At 39.5% G+C, this 18,315-nt stretch overlaps 1 protein-coding gene across 1 annotated transcript in view; it reads right to left on the bottom strand.

Annotated features, from left to right (window-relative positions):
* Window positions 1–12,479, bottom strand: part of LOC135492766 (FMRF-amide neuropeptides-like) — a 39,399-nt gene extending 26,920 nt beyond the window's left edge. The window contains exon 1 of the mRNA XM_064779403.1: window positions 12,281–12,479. The gene's annotated coding sequence lies outside the window, so the exon portion shown is untranslated. The remainder of the gene's footprint in view (window positions 1–12,280) is intronic.
* Between the last annotated feature and the right edge of the window lie 5,836 nt (window positions 12,480–18,315).

Below are 18,315 nucleotides of genomic sequence, written 5' to 3'. Positions count from 1 at the left end.
GCAGTATAAGGACATGATCAGTTTAGTTTAAAGGATCTTTGCATAAAATCCGTCAAAACACGCAACACAGTGACACCGCCTCTCCAACACACCCATCTACTTTGTGACGTGTCAGTGTCCTTGAAGTCCCTTTGGCTGGGTTTATATGATATTCACATTTTTAGTTGTAACTAACTGTTCACGGGGTCCCTTTAAGTGTCTCTCGTTACTTTTCACAAATTACTTGTCACGAGCATACTTGGTATGGTTCCTGATGTTAGAGGCTTGAAAGAATGAGATATAAGCACCTGAGGTTGAAATTGACATCGTGAAGCAGGGCCGGAGAAGCGAACATTAACCCCTGATTTCCTCAGGATGATTCCAACCAGACTGAAGAATAAAAAATGGTTTCATATAATAAGCAGATCCACCCTCTTCGTACCGGTGCCTTATTTCAAGACCTCGGGTCGTTCGACTCTGCCAATCTATACCTTTCGTTCCCCTGTTTTAACGACCTGAAGCAATGAAGAAATTCAATAGCAAGTTGAGTCGATCATTTCCTCCGGCGAATCTGACCCAAAAGATTGTAAATAGACACCAGCAGGGAAAGAAGCTACAAATTACACGACTGTTAGTAACCTGATTGGCAGTTTAACTTATTGGCAAAGTATCATATTATGTGATTTCTTTTTTCATATTTTTCATATTTCACTCCATGTTGTTATTTGGCACACCTATGTTCGATCTACGATGTTCATAAAAAATATAGAGTTTATAAGTGAAAAAGTATGCTGTGAATGAATATTCAAACTCTGTATTCATTTATTTGTCATTTTAATCACTAATGTACTTAAGTAAAGGTTTCGATGGCTTTCCTGCTTACCAAATTCTTTAGTAGTTAACGACACTTACTTGAGACAAATGCGTATGTCTGTGGAAAAAAAGGATAAACTCAGATGAAGGTTTGAATCTGTAAATTCTTCCGTATTGTCTTCTTTTCCAGTTAAAACCGTTCAGTGCACAGAATCCAAGTAGTGCTGATAGAAAGGTTGCCTTTCTAAGATTTCATGTTTTTCCACGTCTACGGAACATTCTGAAAGTTAGTTGCAAAATCTGTTGTTTTATGCGATATTCGTTGTCTACGTTTACGCGGACGCCACGTTTAATAGATACAAGGGAAATAACAGAGCTGATCATATAACGATGACACGTACCTATTTTTGTCGTTTTTAATATTTTAGATACCGTCATCACATCTTCCGAATAGGGTCATTAGCTTTCGAGTTCTTTGACTGGCATTTCAGAACTGATAAAATATATGGTTCCGTAGTTATATTCTTCAATAGCTTCAGATATATTTTGCTCACGTAACGTACGTTAAGCGTGTGTTTCCATGTACCAGGTAACAAAATGTCCAGCTGTAAATTGTCGCGGACCTGTATTTCTTGGCGATTTTAAGAAAGATTTCTGAAGAAACCCAATATTTTCACGATATCTATTTAGTGGTTATTGATGATTTTTTCTCCGTTTTTCCAATGATGTTATCCTTCTTCTCCGGTGTAGATATCAATAGAGTATGATTTTCAAATTTTGGTTTCGTCATGATGATTGTGTTCTAATTATGGTTTGCTAATTGGAACCCAAGGGAAAGTCATGATATGAGATAGTCACATTATTTTTATTCTTTGAAACGGAGAGGATCTATGACCCTGGTAGAAATCTGCGTATCGAATGGATTAGATAATAATTTTTCCTATTCTTTTTGCTTTTTTACCAGAAAAGCTGCAGGACATGTATAGTTAAAATACCAATGATAGAAGTGTGCATGCCCACGCACTGCATAATATACCGAATCTGAACAATAGCGTTAACACTCTCCAGAGTATACGGCTCATCCGTCATACAACAATCCACCACAATGGCAAAAACATTGCGCCTGGAGAGTCATGCCGTAATTGGCTTTTGATCAGCTCTTTTAGCATGTTTAGTGAATGGTGTTATAAAGATTACTGTGACTGCTGAATTGAATTGATTGGCGCTGTTATTCAAATTGATCCTGTTGACGGATTTATTTTCTTTGTTTATCAACAGCCTCGCCGGCGATTGGCTGTGTGCATAATATGCATTTCTATTGGTATTGAAGTGGGCCATACCGGTCTAGTTCGTAACCATTTGCTCAATTAAGTGCTGTATTCAATGTCATGTACACGGTGCAGGTCCACTGCTTAGGTATGGCGAGGTGCACGATTGTCCGAATTTTGTATGGTATTTAGGACATGTTTGACTGTCTTCGTGAATCTTAGTGATATTAGTTCTGGTGAATTTCAATGAGATATTTGTTGAACATGTTGGATCTTCTGAAGGATTTGACGGAGGATCCATGAGTTTTAATCTCCTCAGCGGTTGGATCTGGTCGTTTAACTGCTGGAAGTATTCTCGCCTTCTTTTTACCTCGTCCTTCTTGGTTTTAAATGATTCTCTACGAAATCACTTATGTCTATGTTAAAGGTTGCATATTTTGAATGTAGGTTCCATCCTGAATTCCATCTTGAAATTCCGGGTACCTTACACGGATCTTTCTTCATCGTCAGAGAACACAAAACCCTTTCTATCCTCGCCTATACTGTTATAGAATATTTGCTTTAAATGTTTGAAATAACGCGACTTCCAATTAATATTTCATCCGTTCTGTCTTTTCATTGACTAAAGTAGCGGGACCAACAAAACGGCATATTAATTAAAACTAAATGACATCTAGCGGGGTGCTGATCAATCGAGTAATGCAATGCCGAGGTGGGGTGGCTTACTAAAGTAGAGATTTTACAACTTAAAAGGAAACCGACATTAGAAGCGCTGGGTTAAACAAAAACCCATGCTTATGGTCTTCAAAATAATACGCCCCGCAAACGAGAGATTTTTTCACTGTGAACCTCTTCGCTTTGTTGAAAAGCCTTTACGAGGTGAATTTTTCGTTTGGTCGAAGACTACGCAAAAAAACACATTTGTCTTCAAAAGCTCAAAATAAATTTTCTTTCCAAGAGTGATAGGTCTATCTCAATTCACCATAGTTATCGGATCAGAAGCTATCAAAAATTGATACACAAATAATTTCATGACAAATATACTTGCAACTACCCCATCATGTTTTCAATCCTCTTGTCACCCACAATAGTTTGACATCACACATACCGTATGTTAACACATGTAACGGGGTTACAATTCTATAAAAACAATACTGCCAATACAAGAAAAGGCGCTTTTTTAGCTCTACTTTCATTCTCAGATAAAGAAAATTTCCATCAATATACATGTAGACTAAAAGTACCAGAAATTCGCCATGCTTAGAAAAATGCTTAACGAATATAACATCATGTCACCTGCTCCGCCTTTCCGGTACGCGTGTTTCCTTGAGAATACATACAATACATCTCCTCGACTCCTAATGGAGTATATTTCCATGAACATCAGACTCATTTTTTGTTTGTTTTTCTCTTTCCCACAGTTCAATTCATCCTGACTGTCAGAGTGCATTAGTTTATAACAAGGGTTGATACCTGAAAAACTAGACTCTTTTGTCAAATAATTTTAGAATGCTATTACATTTTTTTCCTTGTTCATTACTTCTAGAGACGTATGCATAAAAAGAGTAACATAGCGGGTGTAGGTTCAAAGAACTGAGTTTGTAGTCCTTGATTGCAAAACCGATGGGTTAACAGAGGGTTTTATTAATTGAAATAGTGAAATACTATTACACTGTACTGTTACTGATCTGATTAAATACAATTAGTCGTTCACAGACCTCGCCTCTTCCTCTTCCCAATCAAGGAAACGAACAATGCAGACTATATTACACGTAAAGTTCAATTTGATAGGCCACGGCCTCCTTTAACAAGCTGAGGAAAATCAATAGTACAAATGTAGTCACATTTGCCCACAAGTAAGCAATACCGACCATTCTAAAGTGATTCCATTATAACAGCTTGGAGCCGCAGAACAATGGTGTATTTACATCAGTAATTGGAGGACATGTTGGCACTTTTCTCAGTCGTGAAATTGCCTTTAGTTACGGAGCGACACCCGTGCATTTTATCGCGAAAAGCTCTGGGCTATTTCATAGCATTCGCAACTCTGAATATTTGAGGCGAGGAAAACAGCATCTTGATCTTGCCTCTGCGGTGTTCCATGCTGATAGTCCAGTTCAACCTAGTACAATTATATATTAGGGATAGTCCATAGCAAACACGTCATCCGACAAAAGAAATTCATATATGCTAGTAACATACCCTCAAGCACAATAAGGGCACTGCTCACAACATGAACTTTTGATTTTACATAGTACATGTACTATTGATTTGTTTGATAATGATATTTGCGTTTGGCGAAATAACTTCGAACCAGAAAGTGCTCATATTTCAACAGGTTACATCGATTTTATCCGTCGATCACTTTATAAAACTCTTCGTGAATGACAACAACGATGTTATACGTTGTGATAGGCGAAGGTTGACGGCAAGAAACGGAGGCGTCATCTTCCATCAAGGTCATTGCCCCGAGACGCCCCAGGCAGTGTAAATCACAGCTATCACTATCCTTTTGTAATAACAGTAAAGATAACCATATTCAGCTAATCTATTAATGGTTTTGACAATTATTTACGACACTATTAGTGGTGTCTGAGGCTGATCCACCACATTAATCTCAGTAATGAGAACCACACCAACCAATAAACTGGAAAGAAAGTCTAAAGGTTGTCTGTGACCTGGTGAATCGTAACCATTGGTCTTTGGCTGTGAGCGTACTGGGCGGATTTTCGGAAGAACTGTCTTCACCTGAAGCCATGCTTTAGGTTTCGTGAACAAGAAAAAAGTTTACCGGACCAGCCGAAAGAAAGGAGATCACCAGGGCACGGTTGTAATAGCTTCATCTTGACTGAACATTCACGTTGACACCACTATTCCCTCAATTTCTTAACGATGTGCATGATGTGCAAAACAGCTGTAGAATGTACACCGAATTCCGACGAATAACCGTAATCATGACCAATGATAGTTGTGACCGGAAGTTCTGCCACCCCTGTTTCCTGTCACGTCATCCGCCCATCAGCACCGCTATGCTATTGCTTTCTAATTGACATCTACATCCTTGAGTTTTTCATGGACGTCTCGTTTTTTCATTAGTATCGAGTATGTTGCATGTCCGTCAAGGTTCAAAGCATGTGCCTGCACTATAACTACACTATGGCTATGCAATTTGTAATTACCAATGAGACACATTGAAATAATGTACTGGGAGTAGACTTTGTCTTTAAAAAATGAAAAGAACAGCAGGAATCGGCAGAAGTCTTAAGTTGCAGACCTAATCAGCGGTGCACCTAACAACGCAGTGTTCTCGTTACACGTCAAAGACACGCCCAAACTAGAACCAAACTCTCATTTCCCCCGGTGTCCATTACTTGAAGGCTTTGGTCAGAACCGCTAGTGGTCCAGCTATAACAGGAAATGTATTTACACAAGCAAAGAGGGGAATAGAAGCAGCCTTACAGGGATGGAGATATTGAGATGAAATGGAATCGAAGACGCTTATGTAAGCATTGTGTTGTTTTAATCGAGGAGCTTTCACGTTTTGGCTGGTGTGGAGAAGGAAATAATCAGGAAATACGATATAATGAGAGAAGTTTGAATGGAAATGTTGCGTGTTTGTTATGCTGCGGGTTCAAGTCAGACCAGTCAACTTCTTCCAGCAAGACTGGCTGGTATGCTTCTACAAAAAGCAACACCCAAAGAGTCTATTTCGAGGCTGTGTTTTTCAATAAAGTTGTGCTGGGGACGAAACAGCCAGGGCGTTCGTTTAGTATTCATTGATGGGCGGAATGAATCGCTTGCCCCAAACCACCACCAAGCTACCAGGGATTCGGTACAATATCTCACTTGGAGTCACGCCTTTCCCAAGACACAAACCTGGGAATCAATAGCCTTGACAAATACGGTAACGAACAGATAGAATAAGATAAACTCACATCATTACTCGATAATGAGGTGGTGAGAATCCCTTCAAAATCATTGATTCATTGACAAGAATATCGAACTTTATAGAATAAAATTCTATGAGGAAGGATGCCTCTCAACACAACTATGCACCCCATAACGCGTATTTTAGCGAAATGTAAAATGTGGTGAATTATAAAAGGGTGAGAAAGTTATGATTTAACGACAGTGAAATTATGCTAAAGTCGTGGCAAGTTTCATCACTCTTTCTCCAGGGCTAAGCGGAGCACAATGTCGATCTAACAAGATGCGCCCATTTGTCATATGATGCCTTTGTGCAGCTATATAAATTATATAAGATAATCACCTCGAATGTCCAAGTATATCATACCTAAAATGATCTTCCCCTAAATTAAGTCAATCATTTACATCACGTAACATGTAATAGAAACACGTTACTCCGTTGTAATTTTGTAAGGTGTAATTTCAAATGGAGATACAGGTACAGATCAAACTGCATTTCGTTTTGCGAAGGCAAGTAGCCTACAATTAATTGGTGCACACTTTTATAAATGTGAAAATATAGATGAAATGATGCCTTACATGTAGGTAACGATGTTTTGGCATCCGTTGATTATCGAATGATAGGAGGTTTGACAATTCAATATTACTTGTCTCTCAGTGGAGAACAAAATATATGAATAACCACTTCATTTATTAAATCAAAAAGAAAATCGCATAATTATCGTGTCTCATTGCAACTCTATATTGCATCATGAGAGGCATTCCATGTTTATGATGGTGAATATCCATATGTGATAGCTCTTTCAGTGTTTGTCTAGTACATTTCGGATCCCTTCCAATCCTGAAGGAGCCAGACCCATGCGTAATTACTTTGCTCACCAGTGCCGAAAAGCCGATATATGAATATTTCGAAGAAAAACCCCTTGCGCCGCGGCGAATGAATATAGTACAAAAAAAGAAGGTGAAAATTTACTTCCATTTCCTTGCCCACCTGAGCGGACGCATACCAAGGATACGGTATAATTTATTAGACGGATCAATTAAATTTTGTAAAAGCACGCGTTCAGAAGGCTGCCTTTCCATTATAGATAGAGTGACATTGTCACTTGCGTGGTCCCCGGACATGCGCTTCCGATCCAGAGACGGGCGTGCAACTTCTTTGTAAGTGTATGTCATTGTTAGGTAAGCGTATATCATTGTTATTTTCTCTCTCGCTCTTACCTTGGTAAACTAATAGATGTTTTAAGGTGATCCTGCTAATATCCGGGGAACATCTTTCTACTGTTAACAAATTTCACGCAAGGCACGAGTAAGTTTGAAGCAAGTCGAGCTGTTTCTGACGTCTCTGGGTCGTTCACGCGATTATCCCGATACATTGACGAGACTGATAATGTCGAGCTATCGACGTGATCAGAATCCTACCTCGGCTGCACTCGGAAGGTGCGAAAAGTTTTCCGCATCAGGAGCTGTGTGTGCTAAAATAATGAATAACGTGTTTTCTACTTTCACTATCTATAAAAAGTTGTCACAAAATTGAAACAAACGTCGAACACTTTCAAGGAAACAGAAGAAGAACTAGCACTAAGGGATAATCCAGCTAACCATATAAGCCCTATAAAGAAACCAATCAGAGAACATAGACCACAAGATAATCGAACCGTCCAGCTGGTAATTTGTCCGCAAGCAGATGTTATTGCAACGGATTTCTTCATTGATGTCCATCTGGAGGCTGAGCGTGCGGCCATGATAAAAATTCGGCAAGAGATGAAGGAGGGAGTTTGTCCTTTAAATTGTCACCTGCATGAATTTGCCAGCGAACCCCCAAACCTTGGTATCCCTGGTCTACCGCTCTCTCCGTGGAGCTATCGAGGTTCCGTGTTTTTCCGCACTCTGTGACACCGTTATAAGAGCCAACGTAGGAAACATCGTGAACTTATATCGACAAGTGTATTAATTATTGATATTTGTGCCACCTTGCTGAGTATCAGACTTGATTTGATGGGCACTTTGCATGATGCTTTTAAACACGAGGCAGGGGTAGGGTTACATTCAACTAGTTAGAGGACCACTACTCTGGGCGTGGGTTGAGGTTTCCTATATGAGGGGGGAGCCAACATAAAACTGACCATCACGTTCCTTTACGTTTCTTAAAAGACTCACTTAAGATACTAGATACTCCCTCTGTAACGATACTCTGCCCTGTTCTAACCACTTCCTTCATTTAAAAAAAGACGTTACAAAAAATTAGAGGAGTAAAACATAAACTTGATATTTTTATCTTCACAACGAATGCATTATGTACGCCAATCGAGATGAAGAAGGGCGTATTCATACCAAGCAGCATCATACTTTTTTCATTCACAAACGACAGGAAGAATGCGGCAGTGTAGAGCAAAGAAGACTTTTAAGTGCCGGCAACTGTTGTCTATCGCTACATCCTGCACTGATGGTGCGTGGAATTGAGATTGACAATAATAGGGATGGTGTGCAACCGAAGGGGTGTACGAAATACGAATATGAAGTATTCTTACTTCTTAAGCCACGATTTTTTTCACATCTACATATAGAGTATCACTGTTCACCTTTCTAAAGAGCGGCCTACATACGAATACGATTCACGATGCCACCTTTCACCCTCACGTCGTGGTAGCCAAATCGACCCTACTCAATGAAAACGTGAGCAGAAAAAAAGCGACGTGTATACCGCTAAAATACGGGACTTATTCAAGGTTCGACAGCATCAGCAGCGCAATTTATTGCGAAACATTGTCATTTTGAGTTGTACTGTGACCGAGCCTTGAACAAAAGTGGCAAGTCCCATCATATTATCAAGATACGAAAAAATGCGTTGGAAACAAATGCCGTGATTGATCGCCCAGCGCCAATGAAGTCAACGGTGTTCTGGTATCAAATATGATCAGGTAGATCACTGACTAATCGAAATGTAAACGATGTGATGCGGTCAGGTGACGTCTAAATGGATATTATTTCTCATTGTGAATATCATAGCATGGCGTTCAAGTGAAGGGGATGAAGAGATCTGTAACTTCTACGGCTGCTAGTGCATGTGGATACTTATCACGAACACTCTGGCCTATACTTAGTAATCATGAAACGAGCTCCAAGGCAGGTGGTTTTGATCTATATGTAACCATGAATGAATATAAATTGCGAATATTAACCACACTCATTAATTTTGGCGAGCCTATCTGAAACCAAAGTGGAAATTTAAACAACCCCATAACCATACAGTAGGATTCGCAACTGAGGGCTCCGAACGACGAAGTATGCCTACTAAGTATGTTCTTTATCTAAAGAAGCTTTTTGAAGAGTAACCTGAATTCCTCGTTCTACAAAGCCGATTCACGAGTTTCGCGTGAATGAATTCGAGCAGGACCTACCATCCTACTTTATCGTACCCCAAAACTATTAAATTGGCCCAACCTGGCTACTGATACTAATGCGAAAGCGTTCGCTTTAAGAGTCTCTATAAGACTTGCGAGTGTTCATCTTTCCATCACTAACATGATTTCGCACTATTTGAAAATTCCCTCTATCTCATATGTTGAGCGATTCTAATATACAGCGCAGCACATGATGCATAAATGTTCTGCGAGGTGAATGTTACCTTAAAAATGTAAACAACAGCCGAGACAGCTATGATACCCCCATTGTCATCTGAAGATCAACATCTTTTTGTAGAAGATACGGACAAAGGAGACTTAACCGTTACAATAACTAGATAAGTAATGCGGCCATTGCCAAACGTTTGAGGATCCTTTAGCGGCCTCAGTTGTATGGCTTCGCATCGTTTGTCCGTATTTTGTACTTGGAAGGAAATGGATAAAGCAATTTGTTTTCTTTTTTGGGTAATCGTAAAGTGTAATTGATGTCCGGGCTGTTAGGGTTAGTCCTGGACATTAATTGGTAATTTTCTTTATTGGTTTAAAAGCTATCGGACTGATAGATAAGAAAGATAGTTTGTCTTAGGGCACAGATGCTTTTGAACTAGGGTTGAGTTTACTTGCATTTTTTCCAGCAAGGTCTATAACCCAAGTTCTTAAAGTTTAACTTACGGGAGGCACATAAAAGTCCAACAAGCTGTATTTCCAGAAGTGAAGTTTTCAAGATGCATTTTTCTTTTTGCTGCTACCGAATGAATTTTAGAATTACATGTGTGTTCATTATACTTTCAGCACTGTTGGCCAATAACATATATGACGCGAATGTGTACTAGTTGCATGAAATTGCAATGTATACATTTTAAGACTTTTGTGCTTTTTTATAGCCCACGCGATGTTTTTTGATGAAAATAATATTTACTCAAATCGAAGTAGTTTGTCGAGCAATTTATCACACAAAACATACAACTATGTATTAACGCATGATTTTAAGCACATGCGTACAAGTGTTAATTAGCATCCGATACCATAATTAGGGCGTACTAATTGCTGTGCTCTGGGGCTTTGTGGATTGTATCCGGTAATTATCAAGCGTTAGATCTTCTCTGGCCTCTCACGAATGAAAGGTCAAAAATGGTTTTAGGTGGACATTACGCACTTCCTTTGCTGAGCGGGTGTTTCAAGTTTCGAACTAGCCCAGTCCAAGGTGTGACAGATGGAATGAACTTCCGCTTTACAAAGGACATGAACAAAAAATGAGGATGTCAAGAAACCTTTTGGCGTGGTACAGATGCACAAATTCAGCTACCATTTATTGCATGTAAATGACGTATACAAGTAAAAGCATTGCCCGCTGTTTGTAAAGTTTCTTCTTCTTTGGAGCTCTGAGTAGCCCAGACTAATCCAGTGTAGTAGGATAGGACACTTGATTAGACCTGCAGTTGCATAGATAGTAGCACCAGTCGGAAAGAATCAAGTGTAGCTGTGTATGAACAGCTCCCGGAGTTCTCTGAAAGTTTTTAGGCTCGGCTTGGGTCATAATACTCTATCATAATTTCTTAAAGTGTAAAATTTTCGATAATGACTCTACAGTTACAACTCTTACAGATATTACGCAAAATATCCTACGCGGTGTAAATGATGACCTTATTCAATGATAAGACACTTTATTGTGATGTCCTACGAACCGTCATTAGTTTTTTATATTTCTAATGATATTGTGTGTGTTTGATCCGCGGGTCATTACCTGATAATTATGATGTAACTGAATGACGTGTAAATTGATAGTTGCGTCACTAGAAGTTAGGACAATGGGAAGAGATACTGCTAAAAATGATTGATACGTGTGGAGATTCATTCAATCGTTGAAGCTAATGAAGTATTTGATCACAATGATCGGCTTGTTTTAGTAGAACACAATGCTGGCTATATCGGCAATATAAAATTGATTGACGAGGACGAATCGGCCGTGGGGACGGTGAGAGATATCGGACTATACAAACGGGTGCATTTGATATATACTTTGACACCCTTCCGAGATGTCACTTGATCAGACCTATACGCTCATGCAAACAAGCTAGTATAGACTGGGGACGGACGTTTAACTAACCATATATACTAAAACTTAGTTCTAATTCTGACATACATATCTTTGGAGCTTATTTTAAGGTTTCATTCCTGTCTTATCTAAACTCGATCGCTGATGCAAGTCATTATAGTACGGACCATTGGAGTCTTAGAATAGATTTTGCTCCCTGTAGTTTCCACAGTAGACTCACCGAAATTATTTGTCCCAGGCCAGGCAAAAGTAAATGGTGACTCGAATACATTTCACCACCTTTATGGCCGTAACCAAGTCATAATAAATTGTCAGAACACGGATAAACGGCAAACAATTTTAGATATCACAATCGATCAGATTGCGTTGGATGAAGTTGACGATTTGTCTCGGATTTCGTTGCTCGAGTTTCGTTGGAGGTGTCAGATAATATCGGTTTCTAAGCAGTGATTTCCAATAGCCAGTTGAAATTGTCCGATCAGATTGTAATGTTAGATTTATATATCTATCGGGTGACCTGGTTGATGAAAATGAGTTCACTACTAATTTTGGAGTTGTGCAAGTAGTTTAGAAGCTATATTTGTTATACGATTGTTATTCTCATATCAGTTCATTCCAAAAAATGCTAAAGGTCTTGGAATTTTCAACAGATATTGTCAACTGTTCCAACTAACCAACTTCCAATAACATAAAAAAAACATTAGTGATTTATCACGCCTCTCTTTCACCATTCTAAAGATTGTCCAAATACTTGTCAAAGTTAGCCTTCTACTTATCAAACTATCAGAATAGATTTAACAACACCAAAAAGAACTTGTAAGAAACCACTCTACCTTGTTCTTGAATAATCCAATGTCCCGCGGTCCGTTGCTATTTTTCACAATGTCATCTTCTTAATTCCTTATGTCCGTCTCAAAAATGTTATTTTCTTGGGTTCTTATCGTCCTTCTAAATACAGACCTTCATTGATAGATCCCCGTATCAGACTAACACCTTCCTTCGGGTGCTAACATTTTAAATACAGCTACGATCGTCGCCATTTGTTGGATATGTCGACGTCACATGTTACCGATCGATGTCGTCGATTGCTGAGAGCCATTCGCTACGTGGGCACCGCGGGAATGTAGTGCGGAAGCACAAAAAAAATCCTAAAGGGAGTTTCTAGGCAGGAGCCAGATTGGTCAGATAAAGTTATACGATGTCGTCAATAGGGGTCTTGCCCATCCGAATGCACATCGAAACTATTCACGCTTTTCCAAGACGATATTGGTGCCAGCACTAGTGGTAGCCATTGATGTGGAATTTACACCTTCATTTTTTGTGCTAATTCTTAACACTCGTTGCAATGCCTTCCTGAAGCCGCGCCCAGTCAGGCAGTAGACATAGAAATTGATAAAGGAATTGATGGTTGAGAGTATGTACGCGTTGTACACCAATGGGTATAATAACAATAATTCGTATTTGCTGAATTTGATAACATTATACACTCCAAGTTCATATAAAATGCCTAGACAGTGTAAAGGTGTTTCTAAAATGACGAATATCACAGCAACAGCTATTACTCTCTTGGTAAGAGATAAGGACTGGCGTTTACGCTTTTCTTGTCCAGTACCAAATTCAGCTGATGTGATTGTCTTGATCAGGTTGTAATTCATGAAGGCTATTGCTGATACTGGTATAATGCATTCGACTATAGCCGGAAGTGCATTTACATAAAACATAATATAGACTAGATTATTGTAGAAGTTACTCGTCACTGACAGTGGTTTAAGGGATCGAGAACAGGGGTCATATACAAAGATAACATCCATATTAAATGCGTTAGCGATTTTATAAAAGAACGAAACAATTACTAACCCTATGATTGCTTTATAAGATTTATTTATGGTACACAAAGATTGCGCTCGAAGAGGCCTGCATACTGCAATATAGCGTTCAGCGGATACGAACAGAATTAGGTAAACTCCAATGACTTTGAAATTTACCATCAGTGTAAACAGATATATACGAATGTATTGGAAGAATTCGAAATATTCGAGTAGATGACCTGTGTGCTGATAAACTGCACGGAAAGAGAAGTAGAGTGCATATGTAACCAGCACACCGTTGTCTGCAATAGCCAAGGTCCTCAGAAAAACAGACGTAGACGACCTTTTTAGCTCCTTGCCCAGTACACAGTATGACAGGACGTTGCCAACTAGACCAGCAACAGCTAGAAAAAGCATGACGGGTACTTGTATAATAAAGTTGATTTTGTCTAATGTGGTACCAGGAAACATCATTGACTGGTAGAGACATGGCTCAGTGGTGTTGGTATCTTCCATAGTCGATGTTTGACGGATTAAGCTTTAGAATGAGACCGGAAACCACCAGTTTGCTTGAAATCTAAATTGCTGATAGTCCTGCATCACTAGCTTAACCTGTCATCAGACCTGTCACCAGTTATGACCCACTGATCTCTTTCTTAACTACTGGCCAAACGTGCGTACGCAAGCTGCTCTCTGATTGGTCAATCTGGTAGTTGTTGCTGTCGTTACTCGTAGTCCCATTACCCATCGGCCTGGGTAATGACATAAGGCGGATAAGTATGTGTCGGAGCGGTTCTCATTGCTGTATAATAACAGTACGATGACCATCATCATACTCAGTACGATGACCATCGAGTCACAACCATGACTAAAGAGTGGTGCGTTTTTTGCCGAGATTTTGTAACCCATCTTTTATTGAATAGAAGAGGCAAGGCAACAATCACGGAAGAATTTCTAATGGAAGCTACAATACTTTCTGTCGATTCTACAGGATATCGCCCAATTTTAAAGCAATTTGTTTTCATCTTGCGGTATGGGACAATAGTGGGTTTTGACTGCTCAGAGTTGATTTATATAGAAAGTATACACTTTAAATCAGTAATAATAACAAAATGTATTTTCTTCAAATCGAATGGTCACAGTGGTGTAGTCACAAAACCGATGATCCATTTTAGAAAAAGATTCTTTCGTCCTCGTGTACGTAATCTTGCCGCCAAAAGTTAGGGTGTTGGGGATTCATTTCGACGCTGGAATCACCCTTCTCGCGATATCCTGTATGCGAGAGTTGTGTTTCAAATGCGCTAAATGTGTGCGGAACTGAAGATTAATCAAGTGGGATATCAGAAGTCGTTTGTTTTTGGAGTCACAGCTGGCTATAGCCTGTTGTAGTGAATGTTTGCTGTAAATTACCATCCGCGGCGGTACCTATATCTAGCTGTGGTCCGTTTGTTGGTGCTCCTCAATATCATTTTCAGTATATCCAGTGATAGGATTTGATGCCCTTTCTCCTTAGTACTGGCAGCATCTTTGGCCAGAACTAGCTAGTAAGAAAGAACCATGAGAGTAAGCTGCCGAGTCTAAGGCACGACAAGGAACCGTGCGTTCCTATTACCATAATGATGATAACAGTGAAGTAATAACTCCAATATGTACACGACAAAAGCTAAAAACCTGGTGTGAAAAATGCACTGATAATTTTGAGAGAAATTCACTGTAATGACACTGATCGATGGGGGGAATTAGTCAATGGTTGTTTTTACTTGTTATATGATGACTTGCCATTATGCCACGCACTATGCATGCAACTTGAGATACAACTGCAGATTATCAGCATCACCGTACCAGGTAGTTTTGACTTTAAATTTTTTTCATACATGTCATATGAGAGTCAGCTGAACTAACAGCTTACACGTGTCTGGTTTATGACATAACATACATGTATATTATAACTCGTTTTGTAACAGATTTTCCACTACCAAAGTGACCCTTCTTTACACGGATAGGTTTCCACTAAATGCGATTTTATTTGAATCGCAAAGAGCATGCGTACGCAGAACCAACTCCTTTGTTTTGGTGTTCGGGTGTGCACTAGTGCAAATCCGTAATGTGTGTGTGCACTAACTGCACCTCTGCTTGAATCGCACACTGCGTAGAGGTGGGTTTGCTTCGAACGTGATTTCCACAACGCATGCTGCAGTGCATTGGTCTTCTCCATCTCGCCTAGCCCAAGCTCATAATCCCCAACAGAAACAAAACACACTGGAAGATTGAGTCAGAAAAAGGTCTGTTAAGGTTACATGTATCTTTGCCTACCGACTGACACTAATTACAACTAGAATCGATTACTCCTCTACCGTGTATCAAAACAAATTCTAATTCCATGGATCAAGATGATCCTTCTCGCGAAATGAAATGTAAACAGCAATCAAATTTGTCATTTCTTTCCCGCCATATCGAGATTTTTTCTTTTGGAGCCGGAGACAAAAACGTAAATGTACCTCTTCTAGAAATACCTCCGAGTGATTGGCGTATTTAAAATGTCGATGCTAGATTTTTAATTTCTGATTGGACAATATCACCAGAAGAACAGTTGTATGTTACCTAAATTTTGCTTCTTAATATGAAACATGTCCTCGTGCAGCTGGTTCGACCAGGTCACTCTTAATCATCTTTCAGATTCCAAAAGGTCCAAAACATCTCTTCATCAGAATGTCAATACGCTACCAAGCGTCCCTCTGGGGAAGTTAATACGATAGCTAATGACACTTTCGAGGGAAATAGACTATTGCGCTGACCATACTCACTCGTTATGACGGTAGGCTACGAGAACTAGTTTAACCATATTGACTGTAGATACGATTACCATGGCGCTGTCTTTGACAAGAGGAGAAACGCGATCCTAGGTCTTACTTTCTTAACTCCTTATCTCGAACCAATTGTCCATGTAGTTCTGGCCGCTCTTTTGGAATGATGGTCTTAGTCAAGTCGCTTGTGACACAGATGCGCGTCTATACTGCATAACCACTGTGGTGTAATTTACTGGGTTGCATATGAGTTGTCATTATTCATCAGGCGATATTTCAAATACCAATTAGTCAAAATTATGATTAACAAAATGTCAAGAACTATGATTCGAACATAGTTCTGCTGTCTCTTTGGAAAATCCTATGACATGCTACTTATTGTCAGAGTTCTTCCGACCTTCTATGACTGCGGCAGTTGCCGATAGACTCTGTTAGAAACTGCGTGTCTTCCCTCAGTTTTACTTCTGAAGATTTACGAATAGTTTCCAAACTTCGATTTTTGTAGCAAAAACCAGTGGCAAAGTGAATAAATCCATCATGGCAGGTCCCCGATTGGTATGCGTTGCATTGGATGACACTACGATTAAAAATGCATCAGATGAGCAGGAATTTAATTGCAAGCTGAGATTGAAATTAAGATTAAAAAGGTGCCGAACTAATCTTAATTGGCAGATAGTTTGCAATCAGGGCCTTCGTACATTCTAACTATTTTTCGGTACGATCTGCTTTGATATACGACTGTGCATTGGTCTGTTCATATCAACAGTGATACAGTTAAATTACATACTAAAATCCAATTCAAAATGTGCGAAGATCTCTCACGGGCTACTTTTAACATTATTCAATTTCCTGCTGCCGATGTTTTTTGACCTTCGCCAAAGGACGCAGAATTCGCTTCCTTGACCTTACATATCCACATGCATTCTACATGCAATTAAACTACAGGCTATTCTGAAATTCTAAAAAAACCGGTGTGTTCGAATGGATTTCTTTCTTCAATGCTTTTTATCCTTGACAATGGACAAGTTGTTGCAGAAGCAAATCTAGCGCATTCCTTCCACGATGGACATCTCGATAAGGTAAAAATTGGCTAAGAGGGAACGATTTGCCGAGGCCAACCCTTTACCAATAGCCCTCACTGCAGCACCATTTGTCAGAAGTTAGAGCAGTGTCAATAATAAAGGGATAGTGACAAAAAAGCATATTACACAAAATTCCAATGATTTTCAAATTAACACCAATAACGAAACAGACGAAACAACACCCGAAACGAAATTGTTATTCTAGCGACGACCGGGCGTGGAAACGGGAGTATCAGGAATGTTTTCTTAGACCGGGTTCTGAAGCTCCCATTTCTGCTCATTTCCTGACAGGAACTGCAATCTAAGACTTGATTTGTGGACAAGGCTTCCCGAGATTTTCTCATTATTTGCCTGGTGGGAAGAAAATATTCCAATACAGATCAGAGGTAAATTTGGCTTGTACCCTAGTCAAATAATTGGGCGCTCAATGAATGATTAAAAGGTCTTGACAAATACAGCTATAGTAAGAGGAGTCCACTATAGCTGAACTAAATGGTTATTATCTTCGTATTAAGCGAGTCAATATGATCTCCAAAAAAACGGAACTTACAGATTGGCTTAAGTTGAAGATGCAACAGTAATGAAGCATTTATTCTGGACCATACTCCGATCAGCATCATATACTTCGATTATCTTCGCTAACATTCTTTATACATGCAATTTTACCTGTGTGCCAACTACCTGGTCATCTTGAAACGTTTCGTTCGACAGAAAGGCTGCGGTCAGGGCGAACTCACGTAAGGTCAGTGTCACACGCCAATGTTGTGATCATCAAAATTATCCGTTTCTCTGTAAGGGTAATCTGCTCTCCGAAATCTTAAACGATAACTGCAGTACATGTCCGTTGCGATACGCTCCTCCCTTTGCGGACTATCCGCGGCACAAACTTGTTTTTTTCAGCTATGAAGGCTACTGCAGATAGCAGATAGCTGGACTGTACATGTTCACTTTGTACCAAGGTTTGTCGGGTTACCAATGACTATGTTCCTAAGTTTTATCATTGCAGAGCACGCACTGTCGATTAATGATGCGCAGCAGGGCCGCGTATGCTTTTTGTCCATAGCAGGGTACAGTCTAGTATTGATGCTTTTTGCCAATGAATAGTTGGCGTTTTGTTTTAGAATAATTCATGTGGCTCAGTCATCCTTAAAGAAACTACGAATCTCCATGCAGT

This window comes from Lineus longissimus, chromosome 8, assembly GCF_910592395.1.
Source record: "Lineus longissimus chromosome 8, tnLinLong1.2, whole genome shotgun sequence".
Classification (NCBI taxonomy): Eukaryota; Metazoa; Nemertea; class Pilidiophora; order Heteronemertea; family Lineidae; genus Lineus; species Lineus longissimus.
Note: the sequence above shows the minus strand (reverse complement) of the source record. Positions and strands in the feature narration are given on the sequence as shown.